Source organism: Mobula hypostoma, chromosome 7 (assembly GCF_963921235.1).
Source record: "Mobula hypostoma chromosome 7, sMobHyp1.1, whole genome shotgun sequence".
Taxonomy (NCBI): Eukaryota; Metazoa; Chordata; class Chondrichthyes; order Myliobatiformes; family Myliobatidae; genus Mobula; species Mobula hypostoma.
This window is the reverse complement of record NC_086103.1, coordinates 146,604,206-146,621,966: the sequence shown is the minus strand read 5'-3', so window position 1 is coordinate 146,621,966 and position 17,761 is coordinate 146,604,206.

Sequence of the window (17,761 nt, the reverse complement as noted above, 5' to 3'; positions counted from 1 at the left end):
AACTGTGGGCTTCCAGGTGAGGTGACATTTCACCTGCAAATTTATTAGGGTCATCTATTGTATATGGCGTGGCTCCTCAACATTGGTAGTTTGGAGGAACCGTATCAACAAGCACTTTGGCTCCATCTGCCACAAAAAGCATTATCTCCGGTGCCGCCAATTTGAATTTGACTTCCCATTCCAATATGTTGGTCCATGGCCTCCTCTACTGCCATGATGTATCCATACTCAGGTTGGAGGAGCAACACCTTCTATTCTGTTTGGATATCCTCTACCTGATGGCATGAACAGCGACCTCTCTAACTTCTAGTAATAAACTCCCCCTCCCATTCTCTCTTTTTCCATTCCCCATTCTGGTTCTCTCCTTACCCCATCTCTTCTTCTCACCTGTTACCTTCTCCTTCTGATTCCCCTTCTCCTTCCCTTTTGTTCATGGTCCCAAAGAAGAGTACGATGAACTGCTTCAATAACCATCACCCACTTGCACTCACATCGACCGTGGTAAACTCCTTTCAGAGGCAGGTCATGGCTGGAATTAGCTCATGTTTAATCAAGGACCTGGACCTGCTGCGATTTTCCTTCTACCGCAGTTGGTCTACAGCTGATATATTCCAACTGGTTTTCTACTCAACCTTGATCTACCTGGATAACAGCAATACCTACATCAGGCTGCTTTTATTAACTATAGCTTAGTGGCCAACACCATCATCCCCTCAGTACTAATCAACAAGCCTCAAAACCAGGGCCTCTGTGCCTTCCTCTGCAAGTAGATCCTTGACTTCATCATCGAAATCACATTTTTTATCGAAAATTCCATCTTCTCCTCACTGATAATCAGGGCAGGCACATCTCAAGGAGCTACACCTCTACACTCATGATTGTATGGCTAGGAACAGCTCAAATACCATCTACAAATTCACCAATGACACACTGTTTTTGACAGAATTCCAAATAGTGCTGAGGAGGCATACAGGAGTGAGACAGATCAGCTGGTTGAGTGGTGTTGTAACTACAACCTTGCACTCAACATCAGCAAGACCAAGGAACTGACTGTGAACTTCAAGAAGAGGAAGTCAGGTGAACACACAACAGTCCTTATCGAGAGGTCAGCAGTGGCTATCAATGTTTCTGAAGATCTGTCTTGAGTCCAACATATTGATGCAATTACAAAAGAGGCATGTGGATGGCCATATTTCATTAGGAGCTTGAGGAGATCTGATAGGTCATCAAAGATTCTAGCCAATTCCTACAAGTGTACCATGGAGAGCATTCTGACTGGTTACAGCACTGTCTGCTTTGGAGGCGCCAGTGAATTGAATTGAATTGAATTAACTTTATTACTTACATCCTTTACATACACGAGGAGCAAAAGTCTTTACGTTACATCTCTGTCAAAATGTGCAATGTGCAATTTATAGTAATTTATAATTAGTAGTATGTACAACAGGACAGTCAATATAACATAGAAATACAATTGTATCAGCATGAATTAAGCTGTCTGATGGCCTGATGGAAGAAGCTGTCCCGGAGCTTGTTGGTCCTGGCTTTTATGCTGTGGTATCGTTTCCCAGACGGGAGCAGCTGGAACAGTTTGTGGTTGGGGTGACTCAGGTCCCCAATGATCCTTCAGGCCCTTTTCACACACCTGTCTTTGTAGATGTTCTGCATAGTGGGAAATTCACATCTACAGATGCGCTGGGCTGTCTGCACCACTCCCTGCAGAGTCCTGCAATTGAGGGAGGTACAGTTTCCATACCAGGCAGTGATGCAGCCAGTTAGGGTGCTCTCAATTGTGTCCCAGTAGAAGGTTCTCAGGATTTGGGGACTCATTTGGGGATTCTTTAACCGTCTGAAAGAGGCCCTTTTGTGCCTTTTTCACCACACAGCTGGAATGTACAGACCACGTGAGATCCTCGGTGATGTTTATGCCGAGAAACTTAAAGCTGTTCACCCTCTCAACCCCAGATCCATTGATGTTCATCGGGGTTAGCCTGTCTCCATTCCTCCTGTAGTCCATGACCGGCTCCCTTGTTTTTGTGACATTGAGGACGAGGTTGTTTTCTTGGCACCACTATGTCAGGGTGGTGACTTCTTCTCTGTAGGTTGCTTCATTATTATTTGAGATTAGGTCAATCAATGTAGTGTCATCAGCAAATTTAATTAGCAGATTGGAGCTGTGGGTGGCGACATAGTCATGGGTATACAGAGAGTAAAGGAGGGGGCTAAGGACAAAGCCCTGAGGGGTACCTGTGTTGAGAGTCAGAGGGGTAGAGGTGAGGGAGCCCATTCTTATCACCTGCCAGGATCTGACAGGAAGTCCAGGATCCAGCTGCACAAGGCAGGATGAAGGCCAAGGTCTCAAAGCTTCTTGTCAAGCTTGGAGGGAATTATGGTGTTGAATGCTGAACTGTAGTCCAAGAACATCATTCTCATATAAGCATCCTTCTTCTCCAGATGTGTAAGAACGGCGTGTAGAGCTGTGGCTATTGTATCATCTGTTGATTGGTTGTGTTGGTAGGTAAATGGTAGGGGGTCCAGTGTGGGTGGTAGCATGCTGCAGATGTAGTCCTTGACCAGCCTCTCAAAACGTTTGCTTATTATTGAGGTGAGTGCGACAGGACGCCAGTCATTCAGACATGTTACTTTGGTCTTTTTATGTACACGAACAATGGTGGATGTTTTGAAGCAGGAGGGCACTCTACACTGGGGGAGGGAGAGATTAAAAGTGTCTGTAAACGCACCTGCCAGTTGTGCCATGCTCTGAGTACCCGCCCTGGGATGCCATCCAGTCCCGCAGCCTTGCGACTGTCCGCTCGTTGGAAACACCTGTGTACTTCGGCCTCACACATGATAAAGCTACCGGTTGCTTCAGCAGCTCTCTTCAGGAGCTCAGTAACGCACAGGATTGGAATAAAGTAGTAGTTAGTAAATTCTGCAAGTTCCATATTGGCACTGTACTTCCCATGATTGAGGACATCTTCAAAAAGTGATGCATACATCATTAAGATCCTCATCTCCTAGGACATGCCCTCTTCTCATTTCTACCATCAGGGAGAGGTACTGGAACCTGAAGACACAAGCTCAATGTTTCAGGAACAGCTCCTTCCCCTCAGCCCTCAGATTTCTGAACAGTCCACAAACCCAAGGGCCCTACCTGACTATTTTGCATTACTTTTTGATACTTCTTATTGTAACTTACAGTAATTTTTTAATGTATTGCACTGTACTGCTGCCATAAAACAACAACTTTCAAGAGATATGTCGGTAATAATAAATCTGATTCTAATTCTTTTCCTTAACCACTGTCCTCTGCTATTAGCTTCTTCACCTTCCACCTATCACCTCCCAGATTCTTATTTCATCTCCACTCCCCTAACCACAGTCCTTCCCCTCACCAGGTCTCACCTATCACCTACCGGCTTGTACTCATTCCCCTTCCTCCACCTTCTTATTCTGGTTTCTGTCCCCTTTCTTTCCAGTCATACTGAAGGTCTGGAACATCAGCTGCTTATTCCCCTCCATAGATGTGACCTGACTTGCTGAGTTAGAACATGGAAAGTTCAAAGTACATTTATTATTAAAGTTTGTATGCTATATACAACCTTGAGATTTGTCTCCTTACAGGAAGCCACAAAACAAAGAAACCCAATGGAACCCATTGAAAAAAACCATCAAACACCCAATGTGCAGAAAAAAATCGAATCGTGCAAACAGTAAAAATAAACAAATAAAATTCAGAATTGAAGTTCACAAAAGTGAGTCCACAGCCACGAATCCAATAAAAGGTTATGGGGATAAGGCAGGAACTGGATACTGATTGTGGCTGATCAGCCACGATCACAGTGAATGGTGGTGCTGGCTCGAAGGGCCGAATGACCTACTCCTGCACCTATCGTCTATTGTCTATAGTCTGTTGTCAAAGCCGCTCCAGAACCCTGTTAGATGCAGGCCACAGCCTTGGTTCAGTGCAGAGATGAGTTAAACTTGTGAGCAGTGAGCTGAACACTGGCCTGTCTCTCTCCTGTGGCCCTGACGCCCTGACCTTTTTAATCTGGCCTGGTGCTTAAAACGGCTGTTTAGATATGCTCTCAGATCCAGGACCACCATACTCGACCTTTCCAGTTTGGCCCAGCACTTAAATCAGTCAAGCATCGGCTGGTTCCCTGCTCTCAGGCCCAGGCCCAGGCCCGGCGCCTTCACTCTGGCTTGTGTCAGTTCTGCCGCTTCGAATCACCTTCAAGTCTGCTCCAGCAATGGCCAAACAACAGCACATAGAACATTACAGCAAAATTTAGGACCTTCAGCCCATGATGTTGTGTTGACCTTATAATCTTCCTAAAGATCAGACTAACCCTTCTCTCCTGCATAACTCTTCATTTTTCTGCCATCCATGTGCTAATCTAAGAGTTTCTTAAATGCCCCTAATGTATTTGCCTCTACCACCACCCTGACAGGGTGTTCCACACATCCACCTCTCTGTGATAAGAACTTATCTGTAATATCCCCCTATACTTTCCTCCAATCACTTTAAATTAAGCCCCCTTTTATTAGCCATTTCCACCCTTGGAAAAAGTGGGTTATTCTCTCTATATACGCTTCTTATAATCTTGTATGCATTTATCAAGTCACATCTCATCTTCCTTCACTCCAAAGAGAAAAGTCCTAGCTTGCTCAACCTATCTTCATAAGGCATGTTCTCTAATTCAGGCAGCTCCTCTGCATCCTCTCTAAAGTTTCCACATCCAAGTCATTTATAAAAGTCACAAAGAGCAAAGGTCGCATACCAGATCCCTGTGGAATACCACTGGTCTCCGACCTCCAGGCAGAATACTTTCCAGCTACTGCCACATGCTGCTTTCTATGGGCAAGCCAATTCTGTATCCACACAGCCAGTTTTCCTTGAATCCCATGCCTCCTGTCTTTCTGAATGATCACACCATGGGGAACCTTATCAAATGCCTTACTAAAATCCATATACACCACATCCGCTGCTCTACATTCATCAATGTGCTTTCAAGGATTCACTCAAGGCTCATGAGGCATGACCTGCCACTCAGTGAGCATTGCTATTCTTTTTTTCCCAACAAAAACACCCCCTTGTTGAGATCAGACACAATCACCATATATCTTTTGATTCCCTTAATATTCCAAGAGCTACTTGCAACCAATTCTCCATAACCCTCTTGGTTAGAAAATTCTGAAGATTCACACAGGGTGAAGAAATGTCTTCTCATTCTTGGTCCTGAAGGCTGATTAGTTTGGGACTGTGATACCTGGTTTTAGACATCCCGCCCAGAACTGAGAGCTTCCTTTATTTTGGATGTGCCTTGTTACTACTTCATTTGATGAATTCAAGTATTTCCTCTACTACCGATGTCCATCCAGCTGGTTCTCCCTTCATTCTTTCTTAACCACTGGAGTTTCACTTGCTGTTTGCCAATTTATGGGAGTAACTTGAGAATCAAGAGTATCTTGGAAGATGACAATGTGTGTAAGTAGCATCTCTATACACACCCATTTCATAACCTTCCAATCCAGGTCACCAAATTCTGGAGATTAAGTGTCTTTCAATTCCATTCATTTTTCCCATTCCTCTCCTCAGTATTTTTTCTCTTGGTTCCTCATTCCCTTTAGACCGGTTCTCCTTTATTTCTGGGAGCTTCCCTGATCTGCCTCCGTGATAACCAATGCAAAAAATTTCTGTAATTTATTTGTCTCATTTTCTGGCTCAATCTGAAAGTAACACAGATTAACCTTTGCTATTCTTTTTTACCCTTTCATATACTGTACAATTTAGTTACAATTTTTGTAACTTGTTTTTATGCTTATCTTTCTCTTTCCTTATCAATGTCTAGTCCTACTCTGCTGAATTCCAACCTCTGACTCTTTGCTCTTTATGGCAACATTACAAACCTTTTCCTTAAATCTAAAACAATCTCTAGCTTCCAGTTTTGCCACTACTAGATCATTTTTGCTGATAGGTTTTATGAGTGTTAAAACTTATAATTAGTTGCAATTAATGTACAGGTTCTTTATGCACCGGCCATTGTTTGTTTTCAGTCATGTCTTTTAACGTAAGTTAACAGTCTACAAGATGAACACAAGAGATTCTGTGGATGCTGGAAATCCAGGGAAGCACACACAAGATGCTGGAGGAACTCCGCAGGTCAGGCAGCATCTATGGAGATGAATAAACATTCAGTTGTTTCAGGCTAAGACCATTCATCGGGGCTGGAAAGGAGGGGAAAAGAAGCCAGACTTCTTCCCCCTTCCATTTCCATCCTAGTGAAAGAACTTAGCACAAAATATCAGTTGTTTATTTCTCTCCATAGATGCTGCCAGAACTGCTTAGTTCTTCCGGCAATTCTATCTATCTACCTACCTGTCTTTATTTATTTGTTTATTATTAAGATACAGCGTGGACTAAGCCCTTTCAGCCCTTTGAGCTGCCCAGTGACCCCTGATTTGACCTTAGCCTAACCATGGAACACTTTACAATGAGCAATTAATCTCCCAACTGGTATCTTTGGACTGTGGGAGGAAACCAGAGCATCCGGAGGAAACCCACACGGTCATGGGGAGAACATATCAACTCCTTACAGACAGTAGCGGGAATTGGTCCTGGTCTCTGGTACGTATTATAAAGTGTTGTGCTAACCACTGTCCTTTTTTGAATGTGTCAACAATCCACCGTATGTAAGAAATAAAGCCAGTTACAAAGTTATGCGAAATAACCTCAGAGAAGAAATTTGGATGCAACCCTTTTCCTCCAGGAAGTTTGTGATTTCCAAAGAAGTTCCCATCAGATCAAAATGAAATGGTTTAAATCAATCCAGAAGGTTATAGATCTCATTAACATTGTAAAGTGAGTGGCCTTTCCAGACCACAATTTGACTTGGCATGCAGTGTAACAAGTGTTTGATTCATATAAGCCTTATCTTGTTTAGTAAATGAGTGACATCTACAAAGGGAGTAAAATTTCCTCAGGGATTTAACTATACTTCAAAATGTACTTGTTGACTGGAAAGTGCTTTGTCACTTGATGAGGTCATGAAATACTGTACAAATGCCATTCCTTCTCTTTTTTGGCAAAAAGTGCCAACTCTACCTTAAGCATTTCTATGGTTCAAATCTTAGGGTTGAGGGGTATATCAAATGGAACTTGACTCTCAAGCTAGGTTACGTTTGGTGACAGAGAAAATTTTCTCTGACACCAGCTTTTTATTTAGCTGGCCGGTGGTGTGGTGGCACCCGCACTGGACTTCGAAGCAAGTGGTCCCAGGTGTGAATCTGGCCGGTTTATGACATGTTTTCCATCCGTGCTGGGTTGAGCATCAAGCTGGCAACTCGGCCTCGTAAAAACAGACAAATACTAATGAAATGACAAGGTTGCTGCCCAATGTGCCACAAGGCGTGGAAAGGAACAACAACTTTTTACTTACGTGTGATCTAGTGACTGCTAAGCATACAGAAAGTGCTACAAAAATTAACTAAGGTCACATAGACCATTACGTTTTTACAACAAGTTTGGTTCAGGAAATAAAGGATCTCTGCATTACATACCTTTTAAAGGAAATTCTTGGCCATAAAAAAAATTAAAATGACAACAAAGTGTTGTGTGAATCTCTCCAATTGATAACAGTTATCATCTTTTTGGATGAAACCAAGCTGGGATTATTGCTACTACTGTAGATTTTGTGTGGATATTTGAAGCTTTATCAGAGGAAGAGATTGCTTGGCACATAGAACAAAAGACTTAAAGATGTTTTGGAAACCCCCTTGTCAAGATAAACCTCATAGGAATCCCTGTCCCACCAATGTTCAAGTTGGAGAAGAAGCTTTGAGAATGGTTTTGAGAACTTAAAGTCCATTTGCTAGATGCACAAAGAACCATTATAACTGGTGTAAGGAGTGCTGGACCTTGCCAAGCATCTCCTGTTCCACTTTTGATAAAATCTGGTGGTCCCATATTGGCTTCGTTAGTCTCCATAGAACCAACGGAACTGGAGGGGAAGCAGGACTGAATAAGAAGGACATTTGGGATGAATTTTCTCACTGTTTGTTGCACATTTATCAAGTTGAAACATTGTTCAGCAACTTCTGCAATGAATAAAATCAGCTAATCATTGTTCGTGACAAGTTAAGTTTGAATTTTGATAGAATTGCTTCTGCAGTTCAAAGAACAAAGTATTAGTAAAGGTCCTTTTTGTTCTTTGAGCTGTTGAACCTACAGTTAGTGAGACACAATTCACTGGAACACAGTTGCTGCTAGGATTAACAGTTCAAAGCATAGGTAAGGTGCTTCCTTTAATAGTACCAAATTTTAATAGTCCTTCACTAATTCTCCCCACTACTTGAGTCACCCAGCATTTATAAAATGTCAGACTACGTCTTGACATCCAGTAATTAATGAGATGTTTTCTCTGACTGAAAATTGGGAAGATCAAAGCAATTGCATTAAGCTCCAAACATGAATTCTGCTCTCTGGAATGCAATCCATCCCTTTCTCTGCAACTGGAATAAACAAAGCTGTCCACAATGTTAAGCCATTGTTTCCACCTCAGCAACATTGCCTGATTATGCCCTCCCCTCCTTGCTTTAGCTCATTTTCATGTGAAATTTTGACTTGTGCCTTTGTTATTTCTAGAGCTGATTATCCCATCACAACTTCAGTAAGATAATAAGATTATCTGAAACTTTGCTGTCTGTGTCATAGTTCCCAAAAGCTTCCAATCATCCATAAGTGCCTGCTGATCTTCCTTGACTCCTGGTTAAAAATACCTCAGATTAAAAATTCTCAGACTTGCTTTAGTTTTTTTTTCATGTTTTTATCCTCCTACATTCTGTATTCACTTTCAACCCTACATCTCAATGACAGATGTTTTCTCTTCCATTTCTGGTGCCATTTAACTCCTGTACTACTGACAGGTACACCTTCTCTCACCCCAAGATTCCGCAGGTAAACCCTTCAGCCTGACCGTTACACTTCCTTCAGTTGAATTAACTAAAATCAGTTATTCTCAATGCTTAATTAAACTTCGTACTCTCCCAATCTTATTATTCTTCCATTCATTAAGTTTGCATAACTATTTCAAATGTACATTGAATAATTTTGATTTTATGAATTACCTTTGTATGGTTTGTGTTGGGTAAATGCTAAAAATATATAATAGTATTGCAATCTATGCATGAAAATGTTGGTCTTATTCATAATAATAATTAATTTGAATGATGTTAGCAGAAATATCAGCTTTCTAATTCTGACTCACTCTATAAGTTTTATATCTACACTCAATGGCTACTTTATTAGGAACATTTGTACACCTGCTGATTAATGCAAATACCCAAACAGCCAAATGCGATCTAAGTGACTTTGACCATGGAATGATTTCTGGTGCCAGATGGGGTGGTTTGAGCATTTCAGAAACTGCTGATCTCCTGGGATTTTCACACACACCAGTCTCTATAGTTTACACGGAATGGTGTGAAAAAAAAACAAAATAAAACATCCAGTGAGCAGCAGCTCTGTGGGCAGAAACATCTTGTTAATGGGAGAAGTCAGAGGAGAACGGCCAGACTGGTTCAAGCTGACAGGAAGGCGACAGTAACTCAAATAACCTATGCTACAACAGTGGTGTGCAGATGAGCTTCTCTGAATGCACAATATGTCGAACCTTGAAGTGGATGGGCTGCAACAGCAGAAGACTATGAACCTATACTCAGCGGCCACTTTATTAGGTACAGGCGGTGCCAAAATAAAGGGATCAGTGAGTCTACCTGTACGTTTACATTGATTGAAATAATGTAGCCCACAAACCCTCTGTTCTGAAAAAATATATTAAATCTAGATCCCAGAACAAATGTTGTTTTCATTGCAAAATATGGCTGAAATACTCAAACTCTGACTATAATAGGCACGTTCTGTAATATGGTCTCGATCTAACATTTGCAAAAATAGATGGCCATTTCAGGCTAAATCTTCTGAAGGCTTCCCTTCCCAGAAGGTAAATCCACTGTTGGAGAGGGGTTAGAATTGTTATTTTTCTTGTAGTTCAACGTTCCTATGCTTGCTTGTTGCGTCTCAAAATCCAACCCTACGTCCCCATCATGAAAGGTGGAAGTGGTTAAATCCAGCCAATAGTGATTTGGTAAAGCTGTATCAGCCAATCCCCTGTGCAGTGCATGCAGTTGATTGCAAAAAATGTTGAAGAACTCCAACCATGCTATTAACTTCAGGAGATGATGGGGAAGGGAGGTCATCCATGGCCTATGCTCTACTTAGGAGCTAGGGGCCCAAGGTCAAAGACAATGCTTGCTTGTATTTTTATATAATCACCCATTTACATGTGATTGGTCAGTGAATCTTACAGTAATTATGATACAGTGGCTTCTGTATTTTTCTAAAACCCTCTTAGTTTTCAATAGCAGGGTGTCAGGCCTGTCGAATCTGGCTATTTTATAGGTTAATTGTTATCACAAAATTTAGCTATCTCTACTCTGAATATGAGATGACCATGACAGCTTTTACCTTTTTCTTTACATTGATCTCTCAGCTCCACTTTCCCTGTTTGTTCTTCATTCTTCTAACACTTAATAAAATTGCTTAGCAATAGGTTTTATGCCTCATTCTTGACTTCCAAAGAACCTTCAAGTCATAAAAATATCAGGACCCCATGTCACTGATTTTATCTGCCATTCTTTAATTCAGCAGGTGTCTCCATTGCTGTGAAGCTCAGTCCCCCAGTGGCATGTGTCAGCAGGTAGTCCAAGCTATTGGCAAGGTGAATGAGACCATTAGATTGCTGGAATATCAGGAGCCATATCGAAAAATGAGCCCTAGATGAGCCTTTCATTTGCTGTCCAGGCAGTGGTAAGAATAAGAAAAGCCTGTCCTTGCTTGAGGGGTTTCCAACCAAGAGACCCAGCTTGAAGGAGCAGAAAAAGGAGGAGAAACAGATTCAAACCACACCGGAACCATCACAAACATCTGACCGAAGCAATCCAGCAATGGTGCCCATAGGACAAGAGCTGAGACTAGGTAGTGGGTGAGTTTACATTGTGGTTTCAGCCCATTATGGCTTATTAAAAGCCTTGAAAAGTTCAAAGTAAATTTATTACTTAACATCTGCCGGACGATGCTGAGGATGTTCTATGAGTCTGTGGTGGCCAGTGCAGTCATGTTTGCTGTTGTGTGCTGGGGCAGCAGGCTGAGGGTAGCAGACACCAGCAAAATCAACAAACTCATTCGTAAGGCCAGTGATGTTGTGGGGATGGAACTGGACTCTCTGACGGCGGTGTCTGAAAAGAGGATGCTGTCCAAGTTGCATGCCATCTTGGACAATGTCTCCCATCCACTACATAATGTACTGGTTGGGCACAGGAGTACACTCAGCTGAGATGCAACACAAAGCGTCATAGGAAGTCATTCCTGCCTGTGGCCATCAAACTTTACAACTCCTCCCTTGGAGGGTCAGACACCCTGAGCCAATAGGCTGGTCCTGGACTTACTTTCTGGCATAATTTACATATTACTATTTAACTATTTATGGTTTTATTACTATTTAATTATTTATGGTGCAACTGTAATGAAAACCAATTTCCCCCGGGATCAATAAAGTATGACTATGACTATGATTATTATTGAAGTACATATACTGTATGTCACCATATACAACCCTGAGATTCATTTTCTTGTGGGCATACTCAATAAATCTATAGAATAATGACTAATAATAATCAATGAAAGACTACAAAACTTGGGCGTTCAACCAGAAAGCACAAGAAAACAAATTGTGCAAATACAAAAGCAAAGAAATAATAACAAATAAATAAATAAATAAATTTAAATAAATAGACAAATAAATAAATAAATAAATAAGTGATGAATATTGAGAACATTGTATGTTGAATGCTTGAAAGTGAGTCCATTGGTTGTGGGAACATGGCAATGATGGAGCAAGTGAAGTTGAGTGAAATTATCCCCTTTGGTTCAAGAACCTGATGGTTGAGGGGTAGCAACTGAGAGCTTTGAATGTGCAACCCTCCCTATAAAGAGTTCTTCCGCTCTTGTTCAAGTTTCCTTGCACCTCACCTCACCCTTCCTCCACTCCAAATTAGAGAAACAATTTTATGCAAAAGTCATACTTGCATTAATCACAAAGCTATGCTTCAGTGGTATTGCCACTAGCCTATTCATGAAGAATCATTAAAAATACCTGATCTATAACTACTACCCTTATTCCTGTTTTGGCACTTTCCCAGTCTTAACAACCAATTGAAAAAAATTGGCCTATTTTCTTCAATCCTGCCTTACTAAATCTCAACACATTGATATTAACATTAATATTTGCATGTTATTATCTAGTTTGCCTCTAGATGGCATTGCTTAACCAATTAAAACCAGTCATTACGCTTCATTCTGTAAACATAATCCAGAAACTAAATGTTCCTTTTTGTTTGATTGAGACAGCTTAACCTGTTAATTATGAGAACTTGCATTAGTCACGACACCAACATTTTGTGTGGGCTGTGAGGCTCCTAATTGAAAGTCAACATTGTTTGAATGGCTTAAATTTAAAATATTATTAATTTAAAGTTAGATAAAAGAAACAGTGAACAACAGGAATTCTGCAGATGCTGGAAATTCAAGCAACACACATCAAAGTTGCTGGTGAACGCAGCAGGCCAGGCAGCATCTGTAGGAAGAGGTGCAGTCGACGTTTCAGGCCGAGACCCTTCGCCTGAAACATCGACTGCACCTCTTCCTACAGATGCTGCCTGGCCTGCTGCGTTCACCAGCAACTTTGATGGGTGTTGCTTAAAATAAACAGTGGCATGGTTTAATAACTAAGAGGTCAGTACAAAATTATGTGGAACATTGACATAAATTAGTGATGTGATTAAATTTAAAACATAATTGAAGCTTACAATATGTTGCCATAAGGACTGTACAATGGTCTAAAGTAGAAACCATTTGTTCTTTACAATTCCCACTTAATTCAACTTCGTCACATTCTGACAATAAAAAAGACTTTGACTAAAACCTGGAACTCCTCCTAAAATTCTTCGGCAGAAATCCTGCATAAGGCAGGTGTCTTAAGTAATTCAATTTTTTTTTGACAATTATTATCATTTTAAAGGAACTTCCAAGGTAATTATGTATCATTATTAGAAATAGTGAATCTTCCTGTGTTCGAGATGTTGCTGGCACTAAATCAAACAAAGAGCTTTCGAATCCAAAATGTAAAATTACGTGTCAGTATAAAAATAATTCAGCAACATCACTGAATTATACCAGCGAGGTATTATGTTTAAATGGGGATTATTCAAGTGGGTGACAATGTGAAAGGGCTAATGAGGCTATGCACTGAAGCAGATATAAATTTGTTGCTGGTCTGCTTGGAGATAATGTACCTGGTCATTCTTGCTGCAGTGGCAATTACAGACCCCAGTCTTCCTGGCCCTGTTCCTGATCACTGTGCAGTGACATCAGCTGACAAACCCCAAGTGTGCTAACTGGGATTTCCCAGTGTAACCTGTTAGGGTAAAATAAAAGGATGAAAGAAGTTGCCTTTACGGGACTCCTGGATGTACATCAGGAAGCTAGGAATAATTGTAAGTAACAACAGAAAATACTAGAAATACTCAGCCGGTCGGCAGCAATGGCAGGGGGTAAGGAAGGAAGAGGAGGAAGACAGGGGGAAGGAGAGGAGTGAGGGGGAGAGAGATTGATTGAGAGATTGCTTGTTTCCATGTGTATAGAAAAAAAAACAAACAACATTTCAGAGTTCTCGTAAAAATGAGGAAACTTTAAAGTGGCAAACAAGGGAAAGGACTAGGAAGAACAATGAGAATGCTTGTGAAGGACCAGAGATCAAGAAGGGATGGTTGACACAACTTGGTGTTGACTGAGAGAGATAAAGAAAGTTTTAAACCTTTTTTTTTCTCTCTCTCTTCACTAAATTGCGAACTGACTGCTGGCATTCCCTAGTATTCACCTTTATTTCAGAGGTTCAGCAGATTTGAGGCATCTGCTGTGCTTGGCATCTCACATTTCTAGCAGGCTTTACTTTTACTGCTCTCACTGTCTGTCTCTATTTCATACTCTCCACTGCCATCGATCATTTTGCAGACACTAATCACACCTGCCTGATGGGAGAAGGAAGAAGAGAGAATGTCCAAGGTGGGTGTGGTCTTTGATTATGCTTGTTTCTTCACTGAGAAAGCAAGAAGTATAGCTGGTTCCCATGACATGCGGAGCTGTATCCACAGCTCTCCGCGGTTTCCTGAAAGAAGTTACAACACCAAGCTGATATGCATCCAGATGGAATGCTTTCTATGGTGCATCGATTAAAAATTGGTAAACATCGACAGGGACATGCCAAATTTCTTTAGACCAGGCACAGATTGCTCCAGATGCTGTTTCTAATGTTCCAGTATCCATGTGCCCATCATTTACCATTATCGGCTGCCTCAGAACAGCAACTTATATTCTTTCATGGTTTCTAGCTGTATTTGAAATATCTTAAACACAAGAAAGTCTGTAGATACTGGACATCCAGAGCAGCACATACAAAATGCTGGAGGAACTCAGCACGCCAAGCAACATCAATTGAAATGAATAAACAGGTGACATTTTGGGCTGCAACCCTTCTTCAGGACTGAAAAGAAAGGGGGAAGACACTAGAAGTTGCAGTATGTAATCTTCATGCATATAATGTACTCATTCCAATTCCAGCTTTACAGACGCACATAGAGCTAGGTCATTTGATGAGCTCATCGTCATCAAAGGTTTAGTACTTGAACCACTTTTTTAATGCATCTAACATATAGCTCAGGAGGGACATGTAAGAAAATGAGACAGGCACAAGAAGGGTTATGAAAGAAGAAGGAGGATTAGGGTTGATGAAAATATTGCTCTATTTTATTACCATTCATTACTGGATTTGTCATGGATTGCTTCAGGTGGAACATAAGAATGTAATTGGAGCAGGATTAGGCCATTCATCTCTTAACCTGACAACTATCAATATGAGAGGTGCTGATCTGCCCCAAGCCTCGTCTCCTTTTTGTGCCAATTTCTTGAGGTCATCAATTCCCTAATCTTTCAAAAAGTTATCTACTTTCTTCTTAAATACTTGGTGATCTAGCCTCTGCAATCCTCTGGTTAAAGAATTCCAGATTCATCACCCTCTATGAGAAGTTCTTATGCAACTTAATGTTATAAGATCATACTCTATTTTGTAAATATATACCCTCCTTCAAGATTCTCTCATTAGTGGAAACATCTCAACATGTTTTCTTTGTGTCCCTCACTTGCTTGTCCCTCAGGGCCACATCTGCTTCAGCAAAAGCATTCTTCAAAACTCACAGAATTTATAGATCTAACTTCTTCAGTGAGTCATGATAGCAAACCTGCTCGTCTCAAACTCCTGTTTATGATTTTGTTTTATTCTACTTCCAGTGCCACTATATGTTTTCTTAAATAAGACCAACCCTGCCACAGTTGTGGTCTCATGAATTTTAACAGTACTTCACCATTTCTAAATTCCAACCCACCTTTACTAAAGGCCAATATTCAATTTATCTTTCTAACCACTCACTGCATGCAGCTTGATTGCTCTGTAGTTCACTTGTCTGAAATCTTTCTCCATTTAGATAAATCTAACTTTAGATTCCTCTCACTGAAGTGAAAAAGAAACCTCACACAGAACTCCATATGACAAGCTTTTGCTGAATCATTCAACCCACATAATTTTTGCAGTCTAAATATTTCAACACTACGTGATCTCCACCCTATTTTTGAGCATCAAACTTTAAACTTACTTTTCATGTGGTGGATTAAGCATTTTCTAGCACAGTAAACCCAGTAGATGAGATTATAGAGATTTGGGACATTACCTGGGGTATACCACAATCAAATAGTTAGGGCCTGAGCGGCAAATAAAGAACTTACATTTACATAGTCCTTCTTTCAACTTTAAAACATCAAGTATTTTGCAGTCAATAAAACAGAATCAGAATCAGGTTTAATATCACTAGCATATGTCATTGTTAAATTTATGGCAGAAGTACAATTAAATACATGATAAATAATATATAGAAAAAACTGAGTTACATTAAGTATATATATGTCCATTAAATAGTTAAGTTAAAACAAGCAATGCAAAATAACAGCAATAAACAGTAGTGAGCCAGTGTTCATGAGTACATTATCCATTTAGAAAACAGATGGCAGAAGGGAAGAAGCTGTTCCTGAATCGCAGAGTACTTGCCTTCCGGCTTCTGTACCTCTTTGCCAACAGTAACAGTGTGAAGTAGGGAGGTCATAGGTGATGGGGGTCCTTAATGATGGACACCACCTTCCTAAGGCACTGCTCCTTGAAGATGTCTTGGATACTACAGAGGCTAGTACCTGTGATGGAGGTGACTAATTTTACAAGTTTCTGCAACTTATTTCAACTTTGTGCAGTAGCCTCCCCATACCAGACAGCCAGCCAGAATGCTGTTCACGGGTACATTTGTAGAAGTTTTCGAGTGTTTTAGTTGACAAACCAAATCTCCTCAAACTCCCAATGAAATAGAGCCACTGTCTTCCCTTCTTTATAGCTGCATCAATATGTTGCGTCCAGGTTAAGTCCTCAGAGATCTTGACACCCAGGAACTTGAAATGTCTCACTCTCACCACTCCTGATCCCTCTATGAGGATTGGTTTGTGTTCCCTCCTCTTACCCTTCCTGATGTCCACAACCAGCTCTTTGGTCTTGCTGATTTCAAGATGAGTGCGAGATTGTTGCTGCAACAACCTTGAATATAATATTAATGGCAAGTCTCTTGGGGTCTGTGTCCATAGGACACTCAAAGCTGCTGCGCAGGTTGACAGTGTTGTTCAGAAGGCCTAAGGTGTTCCAGGCATTAATCAACCATGGGACTGAGTTCAAGAGCAATGAGGTAATGTTACAGCTATACAAGACCTTGGTCAGACCCCACTTGGAGTACTGTGCTCAGTTCTGGTCACTTCACTACAGGAAGGATGTGGATACTATAGAGAGAGTGCAGAGGAGATCTACAAGGATGCTGCCTGGATTGGATGGCATACCTCATAAGAATAGGTTGAGTGAACTTGGCCTTTTCTCCTTGGAATGACAGAGGATGAGAGGTGACCTGATAGAGATGTATAAGATGATAAGGGGCATTGATTGTGTGGAAGCTTTTTCCCTGGGGTGAAATGGCCAACACGAGAGGGCATAGTTTTAAGATGCTTGGAAATAGGTACCGAAGGGATGCCAGGGTTAAGTTTTTCACACAGAGAATGGTGGGTGTGTGAAATGCACTGCCGGCAGCAGTGGTGGAAGCTGATACAATAGGGTCTTTTAAGAGCCTCTTAGATAGGTACATGGAGCTTAGAAAAATAGAGGGCTATACACTAGGAAAATTCTAGGCATTTTTTGGAGTAGGTTATATGGTTGGCACAACATTGTGGGCTGAAGGGTCTGTAATGTGTTGTAGATTTCTATGTTCTATGACAGCACTCAACTAATTGGTAAACTGGTAAACACTGTTATAAAGTAAGGAGAAACAGCAATGTGTGTATTCTAATAAGTTACAAACAATAATAAAATACTTACTCAATACACAGCTTTGGCAGAGGGATAAGATTTGGCCAAAACATAGGGAATCACTTATCAAAGGTAGCATGGAATATTTTAATTCTATCTGAGAGATTAAACAGAGTTTAATCTCAAGGAAAGCAGCATCCATC